Below are 6,000 nucleotides of genomic sequence, written 5' to 3'. Positions count from 1 at the left end.
GTGGTTGAAATTATATTTATTATTATGATTTTATTTCTAATTCTTTTGAAATAAAGCTCATTACTATATTAATTGTTTTAGCAGCTATAACTAAGAGAGCTCAGATTCCTTTCTCTTCATGACTTCCTGCTGCTATAGCAGCTCCTACTCCTGTTTCTGCTTTAGTTCATTCTTCTACTCTTGTTACTGCTGGTGTTTATTTATTAATTCGTTTTAGACCAATATTGGATACTTATAATTGTGGTTGATTTTTACTTTTAATTGGTTGTATAACTATATTTATGGCTGGATTGGGCGCTAATTTTGAGTTTGATTTAAAGAAGATTATTGCTCTTTCTACTTTAAGACAACTTGGTTTAATAATAAGAATTTTGGCTATAGGTTATCCAAAGCTTGCATTTTTTCATTTATTGGCTCATGCTTTATTTAAGGCATTATTATTTATATGTGCAGGTTCAATAATTCATAATTTGAAGGATTCTCAGGATATTCGTTTTATAGGATCAATTGTTAATTTCATACCTTTAACTTCAGTTTGTTTTAATGTTTCTAGTTTATCTTTGTGTGGAATACCTTTTTTAGCGGGATTTTATTCAAAGGATTTATTTCTTGAGATGGTTTGTTTAAGATGAATTAATTGTTTAATTTTTTTTCTTTATTTTTTTTCTACTGGTTTAACTGCTTCTTATTCTTTTCGTTTGTTTTATTATTCAATATCTGGTGATAATAATTTTTATTCTAGATTTTCTTTTGATGATAAGGGTTATTATATTTCATTTGGAATAATTGGTCTATTGTTTGTTGCTGTTTTTGGTGGTAGTCTTTTATCTTGATTAATTTTTCCTATTCCTCATGTGATTGCTTTACCTTATTATCTGTATTTTACCTTATTATCTGTATTTATTGGTAGGATTGTTCGGTTATCTACATCTAGTAGTCGGAATCCATCATTTTCAAGGTCTTGTTCTGGTGTTATATAAGTGTCAAATTCTACGTCTATGAAGTCTGAATATTCATATCTTCAATATCATTGTCGTCCAATGGTTTTAATTGTAATTATTGCATCTACTGAATCATCAAGTAAATATAATAGTCGTAATGATGGAAGGGCAATAAAAATTAATGTAATTGCTGGTAAAGCTGTTCAGATTGTTTCAATTAAATGTCCATGAAGTATATTACGGTTAGTATAGGCACATCATAGTTTAATGGAATCTAATCATACTCAAGCACTACAAGGATTATTCTTCACAGTGTTATTAGGACTATACTTTACAATACTTCAAGCATATGAATATTGAGAAGCACCTTTTACCATTGCAGATGCAGTTTATGGATCAACATTCTTTGTTGCAACAGGATTCCATGGTTTACACGTAATTATTGGAACAATCTTTTTATCAACATGTCTACTTCGACACTCAATAAATCAATTTTCACCAAGACATCACTTTGGATTTGAAGCAGCAGCATGATACTGACACTTCGTAGACGTAGTATGATTATTCTTATATATCTCTATTTATTGATGAGGTAGATAATTGTTTTTCTAGTATAAATAGTACATTTGACTTCCAATCAGAAAGCTTGATATAAATCAAGAAAAACAATTCTAATTCTATCAACAAGAGTTTTCATTAGATTTATTATTCCAATAATTGTTATAATCCTGGCAACAACACTATCAAAAAAATTAATTAATGATCGAGAAAAAAGATCACCATTTGAATGTGGGTTTGATCCAAAAAGATCAGCACGAATACCATTCTCAATACGATTCTTCCTAATCGCAGTAATCTTTTTAATTTTTGATGTAGAAATTGCACTAATTCTACCAATTGTAATTATTTTTAAAACTTCAGACATTATAATCTGAACAGTATCAACAATATTTTTTATTCTAGTTCTATTAGGAGGACTATACCATGAATGAAACCAAGGAGCATTACAATGAGCAGAATAAAGGGTTGTAGTTAAATATAACATTTGGGTTGCATTCAAAAAGTATTGATATTATCAATCAACCTTAAATAGAATAAGAAGCGAAATATTGCAGTCAGTTTCGACCTGGAAGATTGGTATGTACTACCCTTATTCTTATTAATTGAAGCCAAAAAGAGGCGTATTACTGTTAATAATATAATTGAACTATAATAGTTCCAATTAAGGAAATGTAAAGCCAATATGAAAGCTGCTAACTTTTTATATTAGCGGTTAAACTCCGTTAACATTTCTAAAATTTATATAGTTTAAATAAAACATTACATTTTCACTGTAAAAATAATATATCTATATTTATAAATACTTAAAAGTAAAAATACTTCCTTAACATCTTCAGTGTCACGCTCTAATTATAAGCTATTTAAGTAAACGAAAAACAATATTACCAAAATAAATATTCAAAAAATAAAAGTTAAAAGATAAATCTTGAAATTAGAATCATATCAACCTTGAATATAACCAATTAAATAAATAAATAATCTATATAAACCTTGACCACCAAGTAATTCACCTCAACCATAATCAAATGACTTAGATGAATAATAACCTATTTTTAAAGGAATATATCTAATAAACTTAGTTGAAAGAAAAGGTATAAATCATATAGAACCAGCAAATCTAACAAAAGAAAGTATACTTAAAGAAAATAAATTATGAGAAAAATCAAAATTAGAAATAAGATAACCTAAATAAGCACCTAAAATAACAACTGTAATAGTTAAAAACTTTAAATAATAAGGTAAAGCAATCACATGAGGAATAGGAAAAATTAATCAAGATAAAAGACTACCACCAAAAACAGCAACAAACAATAGACCAATTATTCCAAATGAAATATAATAACCCTTATCATCAAAAGAAAATCTAGAATAAAAATTATTATCACCAGATATTGAATAATAAAACAAACGAAAAGAATAAGAAGCAGTTAAACCAGTAGAAAAAAAATAAAGAAAAAAAATTAAACAATTAATTCATCTTAAACAAACCATCTCAAGAATTAAATCCTTTGAATAAAATCCCGCTAAAAAAGGTATTCCACACAAAGATAAACTAGAAACATTAAAACAAACTGAAGTTAAAGGTATGAAATTAACAATTGATCCTATAAAACGAATATCCTGAGAATCCTTCAAATTATGAATTATTGAACCTGCACATATAAATAATAATGCCTTAAATAAAGCATGAGCCAATAAATGAAAAAATGCAAGCTTTGGATAACCTATAGCCAAAATTCTTATTATTAAACCAAGTTGTCTTAAAGTAGAAAGAGCAATAATCTTCTTTAAATCAAACTCAAAATTAGCGCCCAATCCAGCCATAAATATAGTTATACAACCAATTAAAAGTAAAAATCAACCACAATTATAAGTATCCAATATTGGTCTAAAACGAATTAATAAATAAACACCAGCAGTAACAAGAGTAGAAGAATGAACTAAAGCAGAAACAGGAGTAGGAGCTGCTATAGCAGCAGGAAGTCATGAAGAGAAAGGAATCTGAGCTCTCTTAGTTGTAGCTGCTAAAACAATTAATATAGTAATGAGCTTTATTTCAAAAGAATTAGAAATAAAATCATAATAATAAATATAATTTCAACCACCAAAATTTAACATTCATGCAATAGAAATTAAAATAGCAACATCACCAATACGATTAGAAAGTGCAGTTAATATACCAGCACTATAAGATTTTACATTTTGATAATAAATAACTAAACAATAAGAAACTAAACCTAAACCATCTGTACCTAATAAAATTCTAATTAAATTAGGACTAATAATTAAAAAACCTATATAAAGAATAAATATTAAAACAATAATAATAAAACGATTTAATTTCTTTTCTCCAGATATATAATCCTCTCTATAATAAATAACCAAAGAAGAAATATATATAACAAAAGATATAAAAATAAGAGATATTCAATCCAAAATTAAAGTTATAACAACTATAGAACCATTTAAATTGAAAAGCTCTCACTCAACAAAAACTCTATAATCAATTATTAAATAATAAATACCTAAAATAAAAATTATAGTTCTCGAAATAAACAAAGAAAAAAAACTCAAAGAACAAATAGAAAATAAATTCACGGCCTAAGATGAAAAACTTCATATCATTGATTCCACAAAACAATATTTTTAATTAAAATACTTAAGCAAACTAAACAAAGAAATATTCACCCTTTAAACAGAGAATATTTAAAGGCAATCAATGTAAAAGTAAAAGATGATATTCACGAAAATAACCAAGAGAACAAGTATAAACACCAGAATAATAATTCCCATGCTGAGAATAAGAATATATATACAAAGTATAAACAGCTCTAAAAAAAGATAAAAAAATCAAAGCAAAGAATCTAAAAGAAGATCAAGATATAATTCTATTTAATAATCTAATTTCACCTACCAAATTTAAAGAAGGAGGAGCAGCCATATTTGATGATCTTAAAAGAAATCATCATAAAGCCATTCTTGGCATCATATTAATTATACCCTTGTTAATTAATAATCTTCGTCTACCTAAACGTTCATAAATAATATTAGATAAACAAAATAAACCAGAAGAACATAAACCATGACCAACCATTAGAGAAAGAGAACCTACACAACCTCATCAATTCATAGTCATCAATCCACCAATAACCATTCTTATATGAGCAACAGAAGAATATGCAATTAAAGACTTTAAATCAACCTGACGAAAACAAATAAATCTTACAATAACACCCCCAGATAAACCTAAAGACAATCAAAAATAATTAAACTTTAAACCCAAATAAGAAATAACCTTTATAACACGAAAAATACCATAACCACCTAACTTTAATAAAACACCAGCAAGAATTATTCTACCTGAAATAGGGGCCTCTACATGAGCCTTAGGAAGTCATAAATGAACCAAAAACATAGGTATCTTAACTAAAAAAGCCAAAATTATAAATACATAAAACATAAAATAATAAGAACCAAAATCAACCAATAAAGGAAAATATAAAGTATTAGAAAAATCATAAACCTTAAATAAAACTAATAATAAAGGTAATCTAGCAACCAAAGTATAAAAAATTAAATAAACACCAGCCTGCAAACGCTCAGGTTGATAACCCCAACCCAAAATTAAAAGTAAAGTAGGAACTAATCTAGCCTCAAAAAAAATATAAAAAGAAAGAAGACTTAATCTAGCAAATGAACAATAAAGCATAATTATTAAAATCAAAACCATAAAAACAAAAAAATTAGAATGATATGAACTTAAATAAACTGAACCTCTAGCAGTGATTATTAAAGAACAAATCCAAAAACTAAGTAAAATTAAACTAAAAGAAAAATAATCAATACCAAAATAATATCTAATTATATTCAAATCAGCATATGAATAAACACAAATTATAAAAACAAAACCCGACAGAAACATTAAAGAATGAACCAACCATCAACAATTATTTAATAAACAAAGAGGGATCAAAAAAATAGTTATAAATAAATACTTTAACATAAAGATAAACCAAAAGAATTAAAAAAATCATTACCATGAGAACGAATTATTGAAACTAAAATAGAAAGACCTAAAGCACCCTCACAAACAGAAAAAACTAAAAAAATAACAGGAAAAAAATAATCATAATCAAACTCAATAAGAAAAACAATAACTAACATAAATAAAGAAAGAACAATATATTCTAATCTCAAAAGAACCATTAATAAATGTTTACGTTTAGAAGAAAAAACATAAACACCAGCAAAATAAATCAATAAAGAAGTAAAAATAGAGAATATAAACATTAGTTTTGATAGTTAAAAAAAAACGCCGGTCTTGTAAACCGGAAATAAGTCCAGCCCCCACTTTTAAAACTTCAGAGGTGGAAAAGCTTCCATCATCGGTCCCCAAAACCGGTATTTTAAATAAACTAACCCCTGAAATGATCAAAATAATAATTATATCATTATCAAATGTAATAAATATTAATTTTATTAAATTAAGACACCCAAT

The 6,000-nt window shown here is 26.4% G+C and overlaps 1 long non-coding RNA gene across 1 annotated transcript in view; it reads left to right on the top strand.

The window, feature by feature from the left end:
- The first annotated feature begins 1,198 nt into the window (after window positions 1-1,198).
- The window catches only part of LOC126267577 (uncharacterized), a 31,795-nt gene continuing 26,993 nt past the window's right edge, over window positions 1,199-6,000 (top strand). The window contains exon 1 of the long non-coding RNA XR_007549036.1: window positions 1,199-1,328. This is a non-coding gene — a long non-coding RNA (uncharacterized LOC126267577). The remainder of the gene's footprint in view (window positions 1,329-6,000) is intronic.

This window comes from Schistocerca gregaria, chromosome 4, assembly GCF_023897955.1.
Source record: "Schistocerca gregaria isolate iqSchGreg1 chromosome 4, iqSchGreg1.2, whole genome shotgun sequence".
In the NCBI taxonomy this organism is placed as follows: Eukaryota; Metazoa; Arthropoda; class Insecta; order Orthoptera; family Acrididae; genus Schistocerca; species Schistocerca gregaria.
The sequence above is the reverse complement of the archived record's forward strand: the minus strand, read 5'-3'. Positions and strand labels throughout refer to the sequence as shown.